General features: G+C 39.4%; 1 long non-coding RNA gene across 1 annotated transcript; it reads right to left on the bottom strand.

The window, feature by feature from the left end:
• Nucleotides 1–7,907: 7,907 nt before the first annotated feature.
• Nucleotides 7,908–24,319, bottom strand: LOC115509733. The gene is made up of 3 exons (XR_003967474.1): nucleotides 24,247–24,319; nucleotides 17,058–17,065; nucleotides 7,908–7,917 (listed from the first exon to the last, which is right to left on the bottom strand). It is a non-coding gene; the product is annotated as an uncharacterized LOC115509733 (long non-coding RNA).
• Nucleotides 24,320–25,564: the final 1,245 nt, after the last annotated feature.

Genomic DNA, 25,564 nt, shown 5'->3' with positions numbered 1-25,564 from the left:
AACTGAAGAATGAAAAGGTGTGGCAGGGCCCCAGCAAACTCTGAGCCGTACCACAAATATGGAGAACTGAAAGGAGTCTGAAGGATGGTGAAATTCCCTAAGGCCCTCAGCACCCACAGAGACAACTCCTTTCCATCGTCCTGTTGACACTGTCCTGTTGACATCAATGGCTTTGCTAGAAGACAGGAAGCCAGCAGCAGGGAGCGGCGTGATGGTCTTCAGGGCTTACCCGAGCTCCTCACCCCAGCTGTTGGCCAATGCTCTCCAGACCATGAAGTTACTACTAGGAGCAGAATGCACAGCATCTGAGCATGAGGATGGGCACCCTCATAGCCCTGAGCCTTTTAACTGAGAACTCTGGCCTGCTGCTCTGTTCCCAGCCCACTTCTCCTGAAAGGAAGCCATCATCAGTGTGGTGGCTCAGTTCCCACCCCAGGCAAACGCCACCCCTGGAGCCTAGCAGCTATCACAAACCTACCTTTTCTAGGGGAAATGAGGGTGATCTGGAAACCTATACCTGCCCAACTGATGTTCTTATGTGAGAGACAGAGAAAGGCATTATTTGGACCTAGAAGTCAAAATATCTGTATGCCCCTTCTGGAAGGGTAGGGTGGAGGGGCTGGAGAGAAACAAGATGAAAATGAATCAGAGAAAAATAAATCCAGGCAAAGGGAAGATTCAGGATATAAGAAATAGTTTAATCCAAATAAATGTGTTAGTAATAGGATTTAGAAATTTAATGCAAGTATCATGGAAGGATTATAAAAAGAAAAACATACCTGTAAAAATCTAGGGAATAGGAAGACATGGGAAGAAGACAATCAAAAAAAGCATATTAAAACTTTCATTTTGTTTTTTGAGATAGTGGTTATTTGTTGATGTGGACATTTTATTCAGATTTATTTGTTAAAATTTAAAGATAACCAATGGTAGGATAGATATAGGATGTAGGACTTTGAAACTACTGGAGAATAAAAGGTACCAAAAACTTGTCCAGTAAAACTTAGAAAAGGGAAACCAGGAAATATCAATAAACAGAAACCAGAAGACAAAATGTAAAGGCATGAGATCAAACATAAAAGTAACAACAGTAAGCATAACTAAGTTAAACTCTCCATTAAAAAAGCATCTCAGGGGCTTCTGGGTGCCCTAGTTGGTTAAGTGTCTGACTCTTGATTTTGGCTCAGGTCATGATCTCACAGTTCATGGGATCGAGCCCCCTATTGGGCTCTGCGCTAACAGCGAATTGCCTGCCTGGGATTCTCTCTCCCTTTCTCTGCCCCTCTGTTGCTTGCACTCATGTGTGCACTCTCTCTCTCTCTCAAAATAAATAAATAAACTTAAAAAAAATCTCAGATTGGCTCTAAAAGCCAAATCCAGTATTGTGCTGTCTATAAGAGAAACACATAAACCAAATGGATACAGAATGTGAAAAATAATGATATGAACAAAGATATATTGGGAATTGCATGTGTGTGTGAGAGAGATGGGGTTGCAGGGATGAAAGAGGATTAGGAAAACAGAAGCAGGATGGCAATATTGATATGAGAATAAGTAGAATTCAAGGAAAAATTAGATTGGAAAAATGAAATAATTTATATTCATAAAAGTTATAGCCAATGAATATATACAATATTAATGAAACTTTATGCATTGAAACCTAATTATAAAAAAGTATAAAATGCTAGAAATGCACAAACTTAAAGGAGCCCCAATCATATTGGGAGGTTCTAGCACATTTTCGTCAGAATTGGACAGACACTCAAAAGGATTCAGGTAACACAATTATAAAGTTTGATTTAATGACAGCAATATAACTTTATACCCAATATATAGAAAAACGTTTTCTTTTCAAATACCTGTGAGTCATTTACAAAAACTGACCACATATAAATACCTAAACAAATTCTCAATAAATTTCCAAAATTGGCCGTGGTGCAATAAAAACTAGGAATAATAAATAAAACCAAAAAGTTTCCTAAAAATGGAATCACTAGAAATACTTTTAAAATTATTTTCTACCAAAAAATTAATGGCAAAGGAAACAGAATACATCAAAATGTATGAGGTGAAGCCAAAGCTACACTCAGAGTAGAATTCATTGTTTTAATTATTTTGTTAAAAATAAATGATTGAAAGGGACCCACCGATTTTGAATTTTTAAGACGTCCCTCCATATACATATTATATCCACTTTCATATTTATAAAATTATACATCTATGTTCTTTTTCACTCTTCTTTTTTTCTTGCCAGTCTTGAAAGAGGTTTGTCTCTTTTAAGAAATCTTTTCAAAGAAACTCCTCAAGAACAGTGATCATGTCTACTCTGCTCATCTTAGGATTCCTCACCTGTTATGTGCAGTATCTGGCACATGCTTGGCACACACTAAGTATTTACTGACTGGGTAGCCAACAGAGCCTTGTTTTGACTTTCTGTATCAACGCTTCTTTTTCTTTCTTATGCATCAATTTCTTCCCCCTACTTTCTTTTGATCTGATTGTTTCTTTTCCAATTTCTGCAACACATGTCAGTCTCTGTGCTGACAGCCTGGAGCCTGCTTCAGATTCTGTGTTGCCCTCTCTCTGCCCTCCCTCCCTTGCTTGCACTCTCTCTCTCTCTCTCAAAAATAAATAAACATTAAAACAATTTTAAAATTTATTTCAGAAATTCAAACCTAGTTCAATATCAGACAACTCATTAACTGATAGATTAAAGGAAAAAATTATGATCATCTCAATAGAGGCCAGAATGTCATTTGACAAAATTTAACTTCTGTCCTTGATAAAAACTCCAAGTAAGCCAGGAAAATTAGGCAAGTTTATTGACTTGATAAAAATTAGTCAGTATAAAACTACTGCAGCCATTATCCTTAATGGTGAAACACTAGCAACACCATTATCGTCAAGAAGAAGACCAACATGCTAACCATCACTGCTATTACTTATCATTGTGTTGAAGGTTCTAGCTAAAACAGTGAGATAAGAAAACCAAATAAAGAATTACATATAGTAAATAGAAAGGGAAGACTTGTCATTGTTATGGCTGATGTGAGTAATTGACATAGTGTCAGCCATCAAGTATTTGACAAGAAACAAGTTCTGCGAGGCAGCCAGATTAAATGTATATAAAAACCCAAATATCTATAGGCTCCCTAAATACCAGGAACAATCTGTTAATAAATAAAATGCAAAAACAAAGATCATTCAAAGAGTATGCTTAACTACAAAATAGCTAGTAGCAAATTTAAGAAGTAATGTATAAGATGTATGTGAAAACATTTTATTAAAAAAGTTTTTTTTAACATTTATTTATTTTTGAAAGCTAGAGAGAGACAGAGTGGCAGCAGGGGAGGGGCAGAGAAAGAGGGAGACACAGAATCCAAAGCAGGCTCCAGGCTCTGAGCTGTAGCACAGAGCCTGACCACGGGGCTTGAACCACAAACTGTGAGATCCTGACCTGAGCTGAAGTCAGATGCTCAACGACTGAGCCACCCAGTTGTCCCCCAAATTTTTTTAAACTATAGAGCAATGTTTGAATTAATGAATGGAGAGACACAACAAGTTCTTGGATAGGTAGATTTAATTGTATAAAAATATCAATTCTTCCCAAATTACTCTGTTAATTGAATGTAATTCCAATAAAAAGCCCAATGGGATTTTCACATTTGAACACTGCAAGTCAATTATAATTTTGCAAAATAAGAATAATAAAAAGGAATTTGTTTTATGAACTATAAAAAAGGACTATTTCATGAAGATAAACGTATGGCATAGAGAATATAGTCAATAATACTGTAGTAACATGCCTGGTGACGGATGGTAACTACACTTATGGTAGGCATTGCATAATGTATAGAATTGCCAAACTTACTCTATCGTGCACCTGAAATTAATATCACATTGCATGTCAGTTACACAAAAAAGTACTACAAAGTTACAGTAATGAAAATTATACGACAGAGGTACAAAAGAAAAAGAAAACTTGATTAATGGAAGAGAATAGAGAGTGGTAAAATAGATGAATACACATACATAAAAATAACTAACCTGTAGAGTACACAAGAAGGTTACGATTGTATTAACATGGGAAGGATTTTTTTAATAACTGGAATCATAATATGTAGATGCCCATTTGCAAAAATATGGTGCCTCTAGCTCCTTAACAACACATGTGGAAATAAATTTCAGACTAAGTAATTAATTTGGAGAATACCTGCATAATCTTTCCATATGAAAACACCTTCTAGTTATAACTTAACACCTAAAAGTTATAAAGCATGGATTATTTATAGTTATAAAAACTGTATTGTATTTATATTTATAAAGTTATAAAAGTTAGATTGTATCAAATCTGATTTTATCAATGATTTCTGTCGAGTGGAAGACCTAAAAAGCCTTAAAAAGATCAATGTAAAACTGGAAATAATATCCACAATACACAAAAAATTCTATATAATGTTGATAACTCAGAAAAATAGGCAAAGATTATGAAAAATAACTCATAGAATTCAATAAGCATAAGAAAAGATGCCCAACCTTACTAATAGTCAAAGAAATTACGATTAAAATTAAGTTTTTCAGTTTGATGGATAGGATTAATATAATTGCCCAGTATTTGTATGGCTGCAAGTATAAATTGAAGCAAATCATTAAGGAGGACCAATTTTGCAGTGCCTGTCCCTTTTACTCAGTGATTTCATTCCTGGAACTTAACCTATAAAAAATATTTATATAAGTGCCCAAAAGTTATATATAAGATGTTTATTGCAGTAAAGTTTGCAATCATGAAAATTGGAAGCAACCTGAAGGTTATCAGTTAGGGACTGATTAATTAATACAGTAATTCACACACCAAATTGTGCCAATGTGTACAAAGAGAGTGAGGAACTGGGAGGAAAAACTGGCAGCCCCATAGTTAATCCTATGTTTGTACCATCACACTCCTAATTTTGTAGCCCAAGGCCACGCTTCACTGGGATACCAGGAAAGTTTGGAGATCTAGTTTGAACGTTTTCATTTTATAGCTGAGAAACCTGATTGCTGGCAAATGCTGGCCCACCTTCTATTGGAAGCCCTAGAGTGGAAACCCTGGTTGTAAAACCTTCCTTATGTAAAGCAGGTCTGACTCTCTGAAACTATTTGTCATCAGAGAGCAGCTGAGGAGACCAGGGTACTAGATAAGAATCGAAGGAGACAGAATTCAATGTAATGAAAAAACCTTTAGGATTGACTGAAGGTGCTCTGACTGCTGGGAAGCACTGTAGAAGGAATGCCATTGCTTGTGGGGTTGATTAACTGACCATCAAGGTCACTTTCAGCCTTGAGATCTCATTATTCTCTGTTTCCACTCATTGGACTCAGTTTTACCTTACGGAGAAACACAGCTTTGGACTGATCTCCCTTCCCTTAACAACCCTTCAGATAATTGTAGAGGACTCTCCAGTTCACTACTAGTGTTTTCTTCCTCAAACTCAACATCTCCATCTCCATTTCCTTTTTTTTTTTTTTTTTTCAAATCACTTCTCATTTATTATGCCTTCTTGACTCTTCCTCCTCTGGTCCAACTTCATTTGGTCACTTTTGTATCTTGAACTATGGAACCAAAAATTTAACTATGATTTCTAGCTGTGATCTGACTAATATAGAATATTTTTTACACTTTATGTGGGACATACAGTTCTGTCTATAAAGTCCTAAGCTACTTCTTTGACTGGCATTGCACATAGCTGGATCATATTAGACTCACAGAAGAGATGCTTTAAATTATTGTGATTTATGAACTGCACAACTCTAGGGGGCTCTATTTACAACGTATTATAGATTTATATATTTCTTATGATAATTTTCCAGCAGATGGCAGTAGAGTGTCTGAGGAAGGGGGTGCCTTTTCTAATTTATACAAAGACCTTCTATGAGCTAGCAATGACCCTGGCTCATAGTCATCAAAAACAATAGATATTTTTAATATGGGTTCATTGTCTTTATGGTGGACTCTCCAATATTCACTTCTTCCCTCCTTCCTTCTTAAACCCCAGTTTTGTTCAGTTCTCCACCCCCTTCTCCATGTGACTCTGAGGAAGGCAATCCATTGACACCTCTACCCCAGGGGTAAATTTGAATTACTCTAAATCAGGGTTTCTTAGCACTACTGACATAATTCTTTGTTGTGGAGGTTTGCTATATGTGTAGGATGCTTAGCAGCATTCCTGGCCTCTCTCTAGTCACTAGGTACCAGTAGCATACCCTGTCTCCTCAGCTGTGATAACTAAAAACATCGTTAGACATTGCCAAACATCCCTTGGGAGCAAATCTGTCTCCTACCTTTCCACCACGGGTGGAACCACTAGCCTAGAATGTCTCAGAGAAGTAAAGCTTTCACACCTGAAGCTACTTTCCCTTCGTTTCTTTGTTATAGGAGATGATAAATTGCCTTAGCCATCTGGAATCAGGTATTTTTGTTACTTGCAGCCAAAAGCATTCCCCTCTAAAACAGGAATTACTGCTAATTTATGTCAACACTTCCTATATTTGTATTACTGGGTGGTTTTTTTTTTTTGGTATTTTTTGTTTTTTTGTTTTTTGTTTTTTGTTTTTTTTGTTTTTTTTTTTTTGTATCTAAATGAAAACCTTTACACTACCTCCATTCACTTTGTTATTGCTAGCTTTAGCCCAAGTCCTGGTCTCTCAAGAGCCTTTGGAATCCAAATTTTGTCATTCAAACTATTAGTTACCCTCTCTCAGTTTCGCATTGTTTGCAAATCTGATAAGCTTGTCATAAATACTCTTGCCTGAGTTGCTGATTTAAAATATTTTATCAACATCCTTTAGGTACAGTTGTTCAACTAGTTACAAATTCATCTTATTTGTCATCAGCCAAGTCACATTTCTTCATCTTATTTATTAAGATTTCCATAGAGGCTTTGAGAAATGGTTCACAATGGCTGACCCATAGTGGTCCCTGATCCACATTAGTCAAAGAACCAATTAGAAATAGAGTAGGTTATTTGGTGTAAGCTATTTATTGAGAACCCATGTTAGCGCATAGTGATTTAGTGTGCAGAAAGTGAATGCTTTTCAGTCCATTCTGGTGTTTTGCTGGTAAAAAGTGTCACGTTCATCAGTCTGCAATACCCACCCACCTTCCATCTTGTCAACATTGAAAAATACTCAACACTTATCAGTCTCTTTGGTGACTTGTCTCTAGTTCTCTATAAACTCTCAAACATAAGCAACAATGGTTCAGCAATCACATTTGCAATGGTATTTGGTGCTCTGAGACTTCATTCATCCAAGACATGAAATACACTTAAAGTCACCCCTTGTGTAAAAGAATTTAAATAAAGTAGCCTATGCACTTACTCAACCAAATACCACAGATGCACAGGAGTGTCTATTAACTCTGATTAAGAAACACCATAAAGAGTTGTCAGGCTCCACCTCTGCATCCAAAACAAATAGCTGGGATGTTTGGCAAACTTAGGGGGAAAAGAACCCTTGAAGAACACAAGGGCATGAGAAGGACTCTGCCAAGAAAGAAAAATAGAGGAGTGACTACACTGGTGACTTCCCCTGAGTCAGATTGAGTTCCAGTCTCCTCTTACCCCCCCACCTCCCTACCTCCTTCCCCCAACTGACCCCTACAGCCTCCCATCAGAGAGACCTGTTGATGAGGAACCACGGTGAACTGCAGGGGCCAGTGAGCTGTGGGAGGGAGCATCTGCAGTAAGTACCAGCCCAGGAGAATGACTTAGCACTAGAGGAAATAACAATTTCGAGAAGAGAACCAAAGGGAACCACACTCAGTGTTAAGAGAATGTCATGGTATCCATGTTCTGCTGTGGAAGGGGAAGTGTCTTCCGTGGCTCTCCTCCTTGGGTGGGGCTCTCATCCCCTCCTGTAAGTTCACAGCTCAGAGAGCTGGAGCCAGACTGATTGGGTTCAAATGGTGGCTCCCCAGTTTTTAGTTATGGGACCTTGGGCAAACCATTTAACCTTTCTGAGTTCACTCTCCTTGTTAAAAATGAGGAAGGGTGCTCAGTGCAGTGGTGCATGGCCAAACAGCACATAGGGTTATTAGCTACTATCACTCTTAGACCATCTGCTTTGGAAACTTCCTCCCTGTAGAGGCTGTTGAGAGAAGAGAAAGCCAAGACATTATGAGTATGAGCCTCAAACCAAACTTCGTCTTGGGGTTATATAGTCCAGATAAGGAGGGTCAAAGCTGGAACAGAACTGTGATTTCAAAGGTTCAAGTGATTTTCTTTGCTGCTAGAGGGGGATTCTTGGGTTCATTCTTGGGCAACAGCCCTTCTGATTAAGCAAAGCAATGCAGTGGATTTCCAAAGAGCTAAGTTTCTCTGCATAATAATGTTAACAGTTTTCCTTGAATGATAGTGATGGAGGTAGGGAGGGGTGGACAGATTTGTACCTCCTCAGAAACATACTTCCTTTAAAGAAATACCTCTTTCACAATTACTGGATTAGGCAGTCTTTCATGATATAATATTGCTTGTTCTGGGAGATGTTTCTGTGACTCTTCAACATTGGGTCACAGATTTTGGAGGAGACCCTGAGGGTGACAGAAAGCCTACGCAGGTATGATCAACACTGTTGCTGGAGGGAAAGAGGAAAAAGGAATTGTTTTGGCATGGCTGGGACTGTTGATAGCTCACAGATGGTATTTTTCATGACTAAGTAAGCTAGAGGTTGGGAAATGTCTTGATTGTAACTTTGGGTTTGGATGTATTTTAAGGGTGAAAGGGCAAGATTGTATGCCTGTGGGCAGGGTTGGGGTTTTCTTGAAGGAAGCTGATTTCTCATTGTCACTCATGTTTGTAAGAGGTTAGGCATAGGACTGGAAAATAAGAATTTGGAAGGTGGGCCTTAGAATTAAGTAAGAGAAAACTGGCTCCTGTCTGTGGGCCTTAGGATACGATTCAGTTGGATTTTAGATTGGGCTGTTATGCTTAAGGACACTTCTGTTGGAGTAGACCTAGGAACAGGTAGATTGGGGAAGGCAGGGAGGCCAGCCTGTACCCCAGTGAGATGGGCAAGAATCAAGGGGAAAAGGAGGGCAGTACGGAGTCCCTGTGAAGGGGCCTGGGCCTTGGACTCAGGGAAGCCATCGCTAATGTGCAGTATAACCTTTTGTGCAGTAATCCCGTCTGCATAGCCTACCTTTGGCCAGCTTGTGTTAAGTTCCAATCAGCAGAGGAATGGCAGGAGGGTGCTATTCCCACACTTGGGGAAGAGTTGCTCCAAGGAGAGCAGGAACATGTCTGGGGAAACTGATCCTGAGCCTACAAAGGCAACATTCAGAAGAGCAAGCAGTGTTTCAGAGCCAGAGGATGTCCCGAGGTGGGAAGAACATAGGAGGCATTTGGTGAACACACCAATATTCCCCAGGAAATCCAGACACACCTGGAAAGGGATAGGGGCTCAGACTTGTGTGAATCAGGGATCAGGGGAAGCACGGCTTCCTAAATTGGTAAAGGCTGGGATGTCAAGGTGTGTACCTGTGGTCACCTTGTGGCTGCATGGCCTTTGTGCAAGTTACTCCCCCTTCCAGGTCTGTTTCTCCATCTTGGAAATGGGGATAATAATAGTGACTACCTCACAGGATCCTTGTGAAAATTAAATGGGCCATGGTAATAATCCAATTCATAGTAACTGTTGATGTTATCATTACTAACCCTAAGGGTGCTGGGAAAGGGAATTAGTACACCAAGCAAAAACATTACAACTAATTGCCAGGGGAATTCACATCAGGTGCATAGATAGAATTGCTGCTTCGAGAAGAGGAATTCCTAGCTCATCACCGACTCGGAGAGGAGAAAATATCCTGATGTGGCAATCTGGTGAACCAATGGGCTCCCTGGAAACTCTCAGGCTGCTTCTTGCTCAGCAAACCATGCAGAACTGGAGAACTGGGTCCTACAGCAGCATCTTAAAGTCTCGAATCTCACCTTCCCTAAGCAGAGTCACGGTATCAGACATCCACTTGCAGAGGGCCCAGAGAGGATCCTAAGGAGAATGTTAACCCCAAATTCTGCCAGCAAAGGGCATTGAGAATTTAGTACCAAGTTGCCTCGACCCGTTCCCCTCAAGCCCAACTCTGGTAGAGGCGACAGGACGAAATCTATACTGTGATTCTATTTGGGTCCCTCAGTTGAGAGTCATGACTATATCAAGAGGACTTGACACTGAGTTTCATACCAACCAGAATCCTTTCCAGCCGTTGCCTGCCCCATCTCGCCGCTCTCAGCCAGGCTTCCTGTGGGATTTCCCTGGGCACTCTGGCTTCTGCCATATGGCCCTGCTTACTGCCCTAGAGCTTTGGTGCCTTCCCTCATGGGATTACTGCTTTCTGGAAGCTTCCCTACACTTGCACTCCCGAATGGGCTGAATTAGGAGTGAAGCTCTCGACACTCCATTAGCACATCATGCTTACCTCTGTCATAGCATTCATAGCACGTATAGTCACCGCCTTCCTGGCCTTTTCTCCCACCGGAACGCATGTTGTTTGGGAGGAATGGGTCATGTTGTCTTCCATTGTTTGCTCCTATTTTGAGCACTGCAAGTGTGCTTTAACATGCGCTAAATGAATTCATGGGTAGGTGAAGCACACTCAAGTAGAGGGAAGTCAAAACAGAAAGGGTATTCATTCAGAAATCCAATCAAGCATTAATTGGGCACCTACTGTCTGCCAGACACCCCTCCAGGCACTGGTGACACAGTGGCAGACGCTAGAGCCAGGCCCTGTCTCGGCGCATGCGCGTTCCAGTGTGGAGGACGGGAGGCAAAATGAACAGATGGTATGCTGTCAGTTGGCACTGTGTGTTACATAAAAAAAAAATAAAGCAAGGAAAGGTAGGGCGAGCCATAACTATTCCGCTGAGCATTTTTAAGACAAAGATTTTAAGTAAAAATATTGTAAATGTTAAATAAAATTACAAAAGGAAGAAAGACAGCTCAATTATATTTTAGAAGCAAATAATGGGGTCATAACCACGGGTTAAATTTTTCGCATGTCTGAAATGACTTGAAAGATGGAAGATGCAAAAGAACTAATTGATTTACTCTGTTCTAAAATGACTACAACGTAATTATTTGGTCTTTTTTAAAAACATTTTTTAATGTTTATTTTTGAAAGAGAGAGAGAATGAGCACGAGTGAGGGAAGGGCAGAGAGAGACGGAGACAGAATCTGAAGCAGGCTCCAGGCTCTGAGCTGGAGCAGAGCCCAACGCAGGGCTCGAACCCACGAACTCATGAACTGGGAGATCATGACCTGGGCTGAAGTTGGACGCTTATCCAACTGAGCCACCCAGGCACCTCTTGGTCTTTGTCTTTTAAAGTTATTTAGTTTACGCACATACACAGGTAATTTCACATAAAGGCATGGATGTGTTGCTTTGGTTCCCCCTTTTTCTTTCAGAATCTTTCCCCCCTCTCATCTCCCATCCCTCTATAAAACAGCATTCCAACCCATGTTAGTGAACCGGTATGGAACATTCTATATTTTTCTCTATGCTAACGTGATAATTTCATATGTGTGCACACACACTCATACACATAAGAGTTTTGTTTCTCTGTCATTTTTTATCAAAATATAAGAGGAGATATTATTTACCCTCTCTACATCTTGCTTCATAAAACCTCATCTAAATCCTCTCGGGCAAAAAGTTATATTTCCCATTTTTGTAAAACAGCTGCATAATATTCCATGGTATGGCCAGGCCATTTTTCCTCAGCCATTCCACTATTTATAGGCGTTAATTTTACTTCCAGCTTTTTTTGCCACGAAAACAATGCAGCAATAAATGTCCTTGAATATATGTCCTCATATATCCTAGTTCTATGAATATATATATATATATATATATATATATATATAGGTGTATGGGTATATAGAGAGAGTTTAATTTTATAGGTGTTTGCAGGTTGCTTTTCAAAACAGCTATAACATTTCATATTGCCATCAACAATACGTTGGAGTTTCTTTTCCTCCGCACGTCCTCTAGGAATAGATGTTGTTGAATGAAGCGACATCTCATTATTATTTTAATCTGTATTTCTCTGTCTACTAGTGATTTAGCTTTTGTATTTGGGTTTTAGTAATTCAATGAATCTCATTTTAAAGTAAATTTTTCATCGAAGCATGGCATGCACACAGCAAAGTGCACGAACTGTTAAGTGTACAGCTCAATGAACAAATTTCTATAACCGACATCCAGATGGGGAAATGGAACATTACCACTTCCCCAGAAATCCCTACCAGTCACTGGCCCCTCTGCACCCGGGGGAAATCGCTATTCTACCACCACAGATTAGTTTTTCCTGCTTTTGAAATTTATACGAGAGAATCACACCTTCTGTTCTCTGGCCCAGTATTATTTTGTGAGAGTCATCAATGTTGTTGCATGAAGCAGTGTCTTTTCCTCTCTTCACTATCTAGTGAAGATTTACATTAGGTGGATATACCACCATTTATTTATTCGGTCGTTCGTGGGCATTTGGGTTATTTCGAGTTTTGACTAGTAATGAACGGTGCCACTAAGAGGATGTAGGTACATGTCACTCCTGCTGAGTGTACATGCAGCAGTGGAGTTGCTGGACCACAGGGTACCCGTGTGTTCACTTTCAGTAAATACAGGCAAAGATCTACTACCGTCAAAGACCAGTGCCAAAAATGATTTTTACCAATTTGCACTACCCGCAGCAGTGATTGAGAGTTCTAGCTGTTCTATATCCTTGCAGGTATTTTTGTCTTTAGCATTTTCGCCTCTTGGGTGTGTTTTTAATTTGCATTTCCCAGATGTTTACTGATAGAGCGCACCTTTTCATCTGTTTACTAGCATTTGGATAGTCTCTCTTGTGACATACCTATTCAAGTCTTTTGCCCATTTCTCTAGTGGTTTATCAGTCTCTCACAATTTATGAGAGTTCTAGGTACATGTTTTTCCATCTTTGTAAGATATGTGTATTTTATTTTATTCTTTTAAAGTTCATTTATTTATTTTGAGAGAGAGAGAGAGCAAGCAAGGGGAGGGGCGGAGAGACACAGAGAGAATTCCAAGCAGGCTCCATGCTGTCAGTGCAGAGCCCAGCTCCGGGCTCGAACTCATGAACCCCATGAGATCATGACCTGAGCGGAAACCAAGAGTCAGAAGCTTAACCCATTGAGCCACCCAGGCGCCCCAGATATGTGTATTTTAAATGTCTTCTCCCTGGGGCTCCTGGGTGGCCCAGTCGGTTGAGCGACTGACTTTGGCTCAGATCATGATCTCACAGGCTCATGAGTTTCAACCCAGCATTCAGCTCTCAACTGCTGTCAGTGCGGAGCCTGCCTCAGATCCTCTGTCTCCCTCTCTTTCTGCCCCTCCCTGCCCCACTCACGCTCTCTCAAAAATAAATAAGTATTAAAAAAAATAAATAAATGTCTCCTCCTACTTTGTGGCTGGTCTTTTCTTTCTCCTAATGGTGTTTTTTGATGAATAGAAGCTATTTGTGTTAGTGTAGTCTACTTAAGTTTTGTCTGATTATGCTTAGTACTTTTTGTGTACTGCTTAGGAAGTCTGTCCACCTTAAGCTTATGAAGACATTCTCCTGTGCTATCAACTAGAACAAGGCTTCTCAACCTTTTGCATTATCACCTGTGATGGACAGATGGGTCCCATCATCCCCTGCTCCTGGTATTTATGCCCTTGTGTAATCCCCTCCCCTTCAGTGCAGAAGGGACCTGCGACTTGCTTCTCATTAATAGAACACAGCAGAGGTGATAAGCTGTCACTTCTGCCATTATGTTACCTAAGATTATAACAGCTGTCTTGCTAGGGGACACTCTCCTTTGCTGGTTTTGAAGAAACAAGGTTCCGTATCGTGAGCTTCTCAAAGAGGACAGCCATGTAGCAAGGAACTGAGGGTAATTCTGGATGACAGCCAGGAAGAAACTGTAGTCCTCAGCCCCAAAGCCTGCAAGAGACGGAGTGTTACCAATAACCATGTGAGCCTGGAAGTGGATCCTTCCTCAGGCAAATTTTCAGATGACCCAACCCTAGTTGATGCTTTGATCGTAGTCTTCTTAGGGACCCAGTTAAGTTGTGCCCAGACTCCTGGACCACAAAAACTGTGATGTGATCGATGTGTTACTTTATACCACTCAGTTTGTAGTAATATTGTTTTGCAGCAATTGATAACTAAAAATCATACCCCCAAAGGATATTTCCTTAATATTTTTTCCTAATCACTACCACCTCCACTATAAAACTGTATACACTGTTTATGTCATGTGTGTATATCTCTGTTTTACATATAAAAATAATAAGATGTTTTCACCCCTCCCCCAAAAATGAATTTTCACTCCCCGGGGGCAATATTGCCTCCTTTGAGCATGCACAAAATAGCATTGGCAAATTAAAGCCTACCACCTATTTTTGCAAATAAAAATTTTATTGAGACACAACCATGCTTGTTTATTAATAACTGTTTATGGTTGCTTTTGTGCTACACAGCAGAGTTGAGTAGTTGCAACAGAGGCCATACAGCACACAAAGCATTAAATATTTACTACCTGCCCCTTTCCACAAAAGTTTGCCAACCACTGCTTTAAAAGTCTTATAGTTTTACTTTTCACATTTAGATCCACAATCCACCTAGGATTTAATTTTTGCCTGTGATGTTAGGTAAAGGTCAAGACTCTTTTTACTTCCATGTGGATTTTCAACTTACCCAGCATTATTTACTGAAAAGGTTAGCCTTTCCCCATTGCACTGTGGCATCATCTTCGTCTAGATCAATGACTGTGTATGTGTGGGTCTCTCTGTGTGCGACATAGTTTGGAGACAGCAGATGTCTTTAGAATACTGAGCTTTCTGGGGCGCCTGGGTGGCGCAGTCGGTTAAGCGTCCGACTTCAGCCAGGTCACGATCTCGCGGTCCGTGAGTTCGAGCCCCGCATCAGGCTCTGGGCTGATGGCTCAGAGCCTGGAGCCTGTTTCCGATTCTGTGTCTCCCTCTCTCTCTGCCCCTCCCCCGTTCATGCTCTGTCTCTCTCTGTCCCAAAAATAAATAAAAAAACGTTGAAAAAAAAATTAAAAAAAAAAAAAAAGAATACTGAGCTTTCTAATTCTTGATGTGATATATACTTCCATTTATTTAAATATTTCAAAATCCTCTCAATGATACTTGTATTTTTCTTGTAGAGCTCTTATACATATTTTATTAGATTAAGCCCTAGATATTTGATTTTTTGATAGCTCATAAGTAGTATCATATAATCATTTCTATTCTTTAATTGTATGCTGCTAGTATATAGAGGTACAACTGACTTGCCTATATTAATTTTATTCCCAGTGACTTTGTTAAATCCATTATTAATTATAATAATTTACCTGAACGTTGTTCTGGATTTTCTCCGAGCACAATTATGTCATCTGTGAATAATAACATTTTTATTTCTTTATTTATAGTTTTTGTACCTTTTTAGTAATTTTTATTTTCTTGCCTTAACACATTGACTAAAATCTTTGATAAATATTGCATAGAAGGATAGTAGATACCTTTGTCTCATTCCTGAACTCAGAGGGAAAGGTTTCAATATTTCGTCATTAAGTACAATGTTCACTGTAAGGATTTTGTGGATAGAATTTATCAAATTAAGCAAGTTCCCTTTTACTCCTAGTTGCTAAAAGCTTTTATTTATTTATTTATTTATTTATTTATTTAATCTATCTATCTATTGAGAGAAAATTTATAAATTTTTTCTACATCTACGGAGATAATTATTTGATTTTTCTTCTCAATAATAATTAATACAGTGAATTATATTGCTTGGGTTTTTGAATATTAAACTAACTTTTCACCATGCATTCTTGGAATAAACCCAACTTGGTTTTTTAAACACATCACTGGATTTACCTTGCTCACAATTCGTTTATTTATTTTTTTTTTTTGCATCTATCTTCATAAAGTAAATTGGGAATGCTTACTCTTTTTTCATTCTTTGGAACAGTCGTATAACGCAGGCATTATTTCTTCCTTACGTGTTTGGTAAAAACGTCTGGGCTAGAACTTTCTTTGTGGGAAGGTTTCAAATTACAGATCCAACATTCAAAATATATGTAGTAGTATAGGATGGTGATATAAGAAGATCCTGAACTCACCTCTTTCCACAGACAGACCCAATCTCCAGCTACATGTGGGTCAGTTCCCTATGAAAAGCTAGTGGAACATCTCCTCCAAAACAAAGGATAAAAGGGCCACATCAAGACCAGTAAGAGAGGCAGGGCTACTGAAACTTAATAGCAAAAAAAAAAAAAAAAAAAAAAAAATCTGATTTTTAAAAAAAGGGGAGGGGATCTAAACAGACATTTTCCCGAAGAAGACATACAGGTGACCAGCAAGGACATGAAAAGATGCTCAACATCACTAATGATCAGGGATATGCAAATCAAAACCACAATGAGATATTACTTCACAACTGTTAGAATGATTGTTATCAAAAAGACAAGAAACAAGTGTTAGAGAGGATGTGGGGAGAGGGAACCTTCGTGCACTGTTGGTGGGAACGTAAATTGGTGCAGCCACTGTGGGAGACGGTATGGAGGTTCCTTAAAAAATTAAAAATAAAACTACCCTATGATCCAGCTATTCCACTTATGGACATTTATCTGAAGAAAATAAAAACACTAATTCAAAAAGATATATGCACCTCTATGTTCACTGCAGTATTATTCACGATAGGCGAGATATGGAAGCAACTCAAATATCCATCGATGGATGAATGGAAGATAGGGTGTGTGTGGGGGGGGGTATATATATACATATATACACACACACACATATATATACACATATACACACACACACATATATATACACGCACAACAGAATATTACTCAGCAAAAAAAAGAAAAAAAGAAAAGAAATCTTGTCTTGAAGGTATTATGTTAAGTGAAATGAGTCAGGGAGAGAAAGACAAATACCATATTATTTCACTTATATGTGGAATCTAAATACAAACAAACAAAAGAAAATAAAGCTCACCCCAAAAGGAAACAGTGCCGCCTTTAAGCAATCACACCCCATTCCTCTCTATCTGCAGCCCCTGGCAAGCACTAATCTGGTTTCTGTCTCAAAATGTTTCTCTATTCTAGATATTTTATATAAAAGGAATCATGCAATAAATAAATGGCTTTTTGTATCTGGTTTTATTTACTTAGCGTAATGTTTTCTAGGTTTATCCATGTTATAGCATGTATCAATACTTCATTCCTTTTATGCCTAAATAATATAGCATTGTATGGATATACCCCATTTTGTTTATCTTTTCATCAGCTGATGGATATTTGGGTTGTTTCTACCTTTCAGCTATTGTGAGTAGTGTGGCTATGACTCTTTGGGTAGAAGTTCTGTCTGAACACCTGTTTTCAATTCTTTTGGGTATTCACCTAGAAATGGAATCACTGGGTCATAGGATAATTCTATGTTTAACTTATCAAGGAACTGCCCAACTGTTGCGCCATTTCACTTTCCCACCAGCAACGTATGAGGATTTCAGTTTCTTCACATCCTCACCAACACTTGCCATTTTCCTTGTTTTGTTTTATTATGGCCATCCTAGTGAGTATGAAATGGTATTCCATTGTGGTTTGATTTGCCTTTCCCTAATGATTGGTGATGTTGAGCATCTTTTCTTGTGCTTATTGGTAATTTGTGTATCTTCTTTGGAGAAATGTGTATTCATGTCTTTTGCTTTTTAATTAAGTTGCTGTCTTTTTGTTGTTAAGTTGTAAGCGTTTTTATGTATTTATATATATTCTGGATACCAGACTCTTACCAGATAGATGATTTGCAAATATTTTCTCCCATTCTGTGGATTGTCTTTTCACTTTTTTGATAGTGGACTTCGATGTACAAAAGTTTTAAATTTTGTTGCAGTCCAGTTTATCTATTTTTTTTGTTCCATTGTTCATGTTTTTGTTGTCGTATCTACAAAGCACAGATCATGGATGTTCATACCCATCTTCTTCTAAGAATTCTATAGTTTTAGTTCTTGCATATTTATATTTATATTTGTCCATTGCATTATTTTTTTATATGGTATGAGGTTGAAAAGTTGATTTTTTACAAAGGTGCAAAAGCACTTCAATAAAGAAAGGATAGTCTTTTTCAAAAATGGTCTCGTAACAACTGGACATTCATGTGCAAAAAATGAACCTCAATCTATAGCTAAGAAGAGAGAAATCCGCAAGTTAGGTTTTTTTTTTTTATGTTTTTAAATTTTATTTTTGAGAGAGATAGAGACAGAGTGTGAGTGGAGGAGGGGCAGAGAGAGAGGGAGACACGGAATCCTAAACAGGCTCCAGGCTCTGAGCTGTCAGCACAGAGCCCGATGTGGTGCTCGAACCCACGAACCATGAGATCATGAACTGAGCCGAAGTCAGATGCTTAACCGACTGAGCCACCCAGACGTTCCCCACAAGTTAGTTTAAAGAGAAACTTGGAGAGAGCACCAGCATCCAGAGTGTTTGGGGTTAAATGATACAGATATGGAGAAGGGGCCATTCCCTTCATTTGTACATAGAACCCACGCAAGTTTTGTTACCCCAAGGCCTCGAAGATTAGGATACACGTCTTGGTATGGATAAGGGGAGCTGATGCTATATTACAGCAGTAATAACTTGGCTAATTTTAGGGATGAGCTAACTTCACAGTACACCCCACAAAGTTCTGGTCCAAAGCAGCTCTCTGAAAGAGAGCCCAGGAAAGTACAAATGTGGAGTCTTCGTTAAGTTACGATATCAACTCAGTAATGCCTGAGGAGTGGACACATTTCCTATTCATTTTCTTACTATCCTTGAGAAGTATAAAAATGATCCAAAGCTTCCGTCATCCTTTTCTCCTGTTGCCCACCATTGGTATGTAAATAAGATAAATGGGACTCTCACTGGGGAAAGTTATTTTTTCTGAACCAAGAGAGTTCTTAGGATGATGTTGGCAATGGCGTGTGAGTCACGAATGCTGGACTTTGTGCAGTATGTACCTCAGTCTTCCAGGGCCTCTCTCTTTGACAGCAGAAGGCTGGCGTTCTTGCATTTCCTGTTACTCATAAACCCCCGGAGCTGAGGGCTCCTGGCCATTCTTCAGAACTGAAGAATGAATTCCAGTTGTAAACAACAGTTGCTATGATGACAAGGTGTTATGGTTTATCTATAAAGCACACAAGAGGATATGAGGCAATTAAAGCCTATACATGAGCTTGCTCTTGGCCCAGTTGGGAATCCCTTTTTTGTTCACCCGTCTGCAGGAGATTGACATGAAAGGAGCCAGGGCTTTGGAGTCAGATAGACACGCCTTGGTTGGAACCCGTACCTAGTCAGGGTATTAGCTGTGTGACTGTGGGCAAGTTTCTTAAGCAAACTGAATTTCAGTCTCCTCAGGAGTGAAAATGGTGATAATGGCAGGATTATTGAGAGGATTAAGTCTGGTAACATAGGTGAAAGCACACAGTGGGTGCTTAGAAAATGTCAATCTCCATTCTCTTTCCCCATTTAAATGGGTGGTTGAAATTCTGCTCCTCAGTATCTTTAGAAGTTAGGAATCAGGCTTGGCTTAGTGTAATACACAAAACAACAGCAACTTAGATGAGAAGTTTGTGTCTTTCTCATCCAGTTTCTGGAGAGATAAGCAATCCAGGTGGTTCGAGGATCCTATGCTCCAATATCCCTATGGTCCTGGTGCCTCTCCACCACATCTATGCTCCAAGCAGCAGGGCGGAGGAAGGAGGAAAAGGCTCACACGCCATCCTTCAGGGAAATGACCAGGATTGCCTGCGTCAATTTTCTTCAGCTCCTACTGGCCAGCTCTTATACCTAGGGTGACCATGGGACTAAGCCTGGGAAATGTAGTCTTTATTGTGAGCAGCCATGTGCCCAGATGATAACTGAGAATTTTAGTACTATTGAGGAGAGGGAAATGGATATTAGAGGACAACCTGCGGCCTCTGCCCAGGGTCTGTATACTTTTCCCTTTCTCTTAGCTCAGTTGCAAATTTCAAATCTAGGGGCAGACTATATAGATAATAAATCAAATCAAATTAATCTTACACCACTATAAAACGCATAAGTTAAATTATATTAGAAAAACATGTAAACAAGACATCAGAAAAAGCAGAATTAAGACAAAAAGTATCACAAAAGGTCAGTTTTTATTGACAAGAGTTATAAGTCATAAGGATTGTTTAACAGTGAGAAGTCTTTGTGCTGGACACCTTCCATACTCCCTTCCAGATCCACTCTTCCTTCATGTCCTCGGTGCTGTGGGCCCCAGGAAGGAACTGCAGGGGCCACATTGCTCCCTTGGTTTCTGCTTCCACTTGGGTTTGGCCAATGGAGAACACCAGCATAAGATGGAGGGGAGATGGAATGGTGGGGGGGGGGGGTGGTGCTTAGTTCCCTAGCAGCCTTCCTGCAAGAGTGTCACAGATTGGCTCCATTCCTCCCCTGAGGTCATAGTTCTCAGAGGAGCCCTTTCCACATGACCCTCCCTGTTTTCAGGTTCCCATACCTGCTGTCACCCTTGCTCCTTCCATCCTAAGGAAGCCGCTGGTTCCCTGCTATTCTAGCCCTAGGGTACTGTACTACCACTGTGGTTTCACTGCACCAGAACCACACCTTTTCACTTGGTCTCTTTATTAAACCCTCCTCAAATTACCCACTTATACTGGGCCATCTGTTTCCTTTCAGAACCCTATGGATGCTTAATGCTCCAACACTATAGCATCAAAAGGCACAAAGCAAAACCTATTAGTATTGTAGAAAGAGATTTATAAAAGCAAAATTTCTTGAGACATTTTTAACCAACCACTACCCATCTAAACACTTTAAGCAGTAATGTAAAATTTGCATCCTGGCTAAAAAGAATTTGTACTATTTTGAAACGACCATCAACAACTTAGAACATTGAATAATACTTCAAATATCTCCAGCAAATATGGCAGAAAGATAATGGTCTTAAAATGTAAAGAGCTCAGAAACAAAATTATGAAAGGTTAATAAACCCATATAAAAATTTTTAACATGGCTAGTAATCAAAATATGCAAATTAAAGCAAAAAGATGTCTATTTTTAGCCTATCAAATTAACAAACATTGAAAAAATAGTGCTTGCAAGAGTGTGATATAATACTGTTATTCACAGCTGGTGGGAGTGTGAACTGATAAAAATTTTCTAGAAAGAAATTTGTCCTCTATGTATTAAGAGCCTTAAAAGATTTATACTCTTTCAGCCAATAATTCTACTTCTAGGAATTTATTATAAAGAAATAATAAATAATGCAGATGTGTTTAAGGATGCATAGCACATATTATTTATAAGAGCAAAATGGGAATAGTCTAGATAACCAACAATAGTTGGTGGTTACATTATGATATATCTGTGGACAAATACACAGACATTAAAATAGGGCTTCCAAAAGAATTAAACATGGCAATAATCCTCAAATAATATTAACTTATCATAGCAGGATATACAACTGTAGAAATAGTTAGACTCTTAATTAGGTTAAAAATATACATAGAAAGATATTAACAGAGTTCACATAAGTGGTGAATTACAGATGATTTTTATCTTTCTCTGCTTTTCTGTATGTTCCAGATGTTCTACATTGAGTATGTATTACTTTTATAACACTGTGTATTTTTAAAAGAACAGCAAACTTGTGAAAGTCTTAATCTGGCTAATGAGGAAGCCATTTTCACAAAGCTGTATAGGGCTTCAGGAGACCAAGAGACCTGATTAGGACCTCACTCAGCCACCTACCCAGTACACCATCTGAGGAAGGAGAATTCTTCTTACCCTGGAAGCTATTTTGAACTATCTTGGCATAGTTTGGATTGAACACATTAGATGCCAGGGTTAATCCTCAGGGAAGAGTCCTCGGGTAAAGGGAAGACGGGAAAGAAGAGAGGAGAACCCTCAGGAACTACCGGTGTCACTGGTGGTGTGGCTCAAAGCAGTAAGGGCAGCTTAAGCAGTGTGGCCTGGTGGGGGCCATTGGGGGGGCAGTGCAAGGTGATGGAGGCAATCAGCAGTGTCTTTTATTTTTATTTTATTTTTTAAATGTTTTTATTTATTTTTGAGAGAGAGAGGCAGAACACGAGCAGGGGAGGGGCAGAGAGAGAGGGAGACACAGAATCTGAAGCAGGTCCCAGGCTCTGAGCTGTCAGCACAGAGTCCGACGTGGGGCTCGAACTCACGGACGGTGAGATCATGACCTGAGCCGAAGCCGGACGCCCAACCGACTGAGCCACCCAGGCGCCCCAGCAGTGTCTTTTAGAGCAACAAAGCCCAGCACTGACCAGCAGCTGAACAGATTCATGGGAACATATTCAATACCACTGGTGGTGGGGAGGGGGTGTCTCTTAGGAATGCCTGAGAGGTGGGGCTGGGGCTTTTATACTAAAGGTGTTGTTATTTTACTACTTTTATTTAAGCAGTCACTTTCTAAATTCTTTTTTATATTTGAATATCTTTTTTGTGTGCATGTGCCATTAACACAAGTTTTAATTATTTCAGCTTTAAAATACACAAGTTTTAATTATTTTAGCTTTAAAATACATTTTATTATTTTTTAATGTTTATTTAGTTAATTTGAGAGAGAGACAGACAGCATGAGAAGACGAGGGGCAGCGAGAGAAAGAGGGAGAGAGAGAGAGAGAGAGAGAGAGAGGGAGCGAGAGAGAATCCCGAGCAGGCTTCGCACCAGGAACACAGAGCCCGGTGCGGGGCTTGATCTCACCCACAGTGAGATCATGATCTGAGCTGAAATTAAGAGTTAGACACTTAACCAACTGAGCCACCCAGGCGCCCCTTAAAATACACATTCATGCATGGTAGCACAAGTTCATTCCATATAGCAAAGTTATTCAGAGGCAAATTTGTACTCCTGAATGTTTTCATTGTAAAATAAGTAAAATTAAAAATTAAAATTTTTGAAAGCTATTCATTCAGGACGTTAAAAAATTAACCGTGATATCAAGTTTTCCTATGAAGTAACAGTAAGTAAGCCAGTGCCATAGTAGCACAATGGTAGACATATAGATCCATGGAACACAATACGGAGATCAGCCAATATACCCAAACATATATGACCAATTGCTTTCCAACAAATAGGACAAGGTAATTCAATGAGTCAAAGGATTCTGTTTTCAACAAATGATGCTAGATCAAATGGAGAACTATGCAGAAAACCAGAACCCCAGCCCTTACCTCACCTCATACTAAACGTTTCTCAAAATGGATCAGGTACCTGAATGTAAAAACTAGAACTATAAACACTCTAGGAGAAATCATAGGAGATAATCTTTACTGGCTGGGTGAGTATTTCTGTGTTCGGACACAAAAAACACGAACCATAGAAAAAACTGAGATATTAAATGTGATTAAATGAAAAGCTTCTGCTATTTATTTTTTTTTTTCAACGTTTATTTATTTTTGGGACAGAGAGAGACAGAGCATGAACGGGGGAGGAGCAGAGAGAGAGGGAGACACAGAATCGGAAACAGGCTCCAGGCTCCGAGCCGTCAGCCCAGAGCCTGACGCGGGGCTCGAACTCGCGGACCGCGACATCGTGACCTGGCTGAAGTCGGACGCTTAACCGACTGCGCCACCCAGGCGCCCCAAGCTTCTGCTATTTAAAAAAATCCATTAAAAAATAATAAATAAATTTAAAAAATCCATTAAGAAAATAAGAGGATAAGCCACAGACTGGAAAAAACATTTGTAAGACACATATCTGACAAAGTACTTTTATGTCAAGAATATATAAAGAACTCTTAGAATCTGCTGATCAGAAGAAAACCCAATAAAACCTACAAAATATCGTCTTCTTCCTTAATCTCTCATCTAGCTTCCAAATATTTGAACAGGGACCTTTATAATATATTCTCAATACAGAAAAATGTATTATTCTTACCAGTAATAGCTGTAAAGGAATACTACTAGCAAAAGAAGAAAATTAAAGTAGTGTTTACCATCAACGAGATTGAGAGAAAGTGGTGCGATCTTTCTAAAGGGCAGTTTTGGTTTTTATAGTATGCATACACTTTTTTGAAGAAATTATGTTTCCAGGATTTTTTTCCAAGTTCCAAGTGAAAGGTCATGTACATAAAGGTTTAGCCATAGAAAATTATAAAAAATTGGTTGTTGCCGGGGTGCCTGGTTGGCTCAGTCAGAGGAGAAGGTGACTCTCGATCTCAGGGCTGTGAGTTCGGGCCCATGTAGGGTGTAGAGGTGATGTAAATAAATAAAACTTAAAAAAAAAAAAAAAGAAACTGGATATTGCCTAAGTAGCCCTACTAGGGAATGAGTTAAATAAATGATGACATATGTGTACATTAGGATTATGTGAGGTCAATAAAAACATTGTAGAAACATATATGTTAATACTAAAAGATGTTTGCATCATGTTAAGTGAAAAGAGAAGTTACAAAAGAGTATGTGCAGTAGGATTTAATTTTTATAAAAAAGAAAAGCATTTATATACAGCAATACATGAAATTAAAAAAATAATGTATGAAACGCAATAGCGTTACCTCTAGAATTGTGGTTCTGGCTTATTTTTTTTTCTTTATGTTTTCTTCATGCTTCTAATCTACCGGCCTGGTGACCCTATCAAAGAGTGGTCCATGTTTTTATAGATCAAAATCGCTAATCCTTATTTCCTGGAGAACATAATCTAGGGGGCCTGTCGTCTGGCTCCTCTCCCTGGCTCATCTAGCCTTCCTGACTGCGTTTCCCTCTGTGTGTCCTCCTGTCCTTGAGGAAAGAGCCTTTTTTGACTCTTCTCTAGAAAGAGATCTCCTGGATTTAGTGTGACCTCAATTCCAAGTGGTGCTTGACACACTAATTGTCTGTTTTCTCTACTTCTTTATCATGCTTTGCTCACCTAATCTTTTCCTATTTTCCCTCCTTTGTACCTCATCCCTTGAACACAGGTACCTCCTTTGGTTCCCAGACCCTCAGCCTACAAATTACCAGATTTGGGCCCTGAGCCTTCCCTCTTTCATCTCTCTCATGTGGCTTATCCCTTGACGCTCAGGCTTTCTGGTCTGTGTCTGAAACTTTTACTGAGTACATTAGAGGGGCTGCTGATTCCCTCTTCTCAGCATTCCTCCCCACTTCCTCTCTTCCAGTTAGAAACAATTTTCTATTCACAGTCATGTGATGTCTTGTGGATCATAGCGTTTTGGTCAGATATTGGCATGTGATGTAAAAGCTGGGTAGTGAAAGCTCCTCCCTGGGAAAGCCCTCTTCCCTCTCTGGCCAAATGCTGTAAGAAAAGTCTGGAGTAAGCCAGTAGCCATGTCCCCCATTGTGAGTGAAAGCCAGTCCGAGAGAATCAAGCTCATACACAGAGGAGAGAGATGCATGAAAGAAACAGTACAGATGGTATTTGGTCCCTTGATCCAGCTATCCTTGAAGGCATTCTTATCCTCATTATGAGTCGGGACAATGAGTTTCTGTCATTTCCAACCACGCGTGTGTTCTAACGTAACCATTTCAG

The sequence above is a fragment of the Lynx canadensis genome, chromosome A3 (genome assembly GCF_007474595.2).
Source record: "Lynx canadensis isolate LIC74 chromosome A3, mLynCan4.pri.v2, whole genome shotgun sequence".
In the NCBI taxonomy this organism is placed as follows: domain Eukaryota; kingdom Metazoa; phylum Chordata; class Mammalia; order Carnivora; family Felidae; genus Lynx; species Lynx canadensis.
The sequence above is the reverse complement of the archived record's forward strand: the minus strand, read 5'-3'. Positions and strand labels throughout refer to the sequence as shown.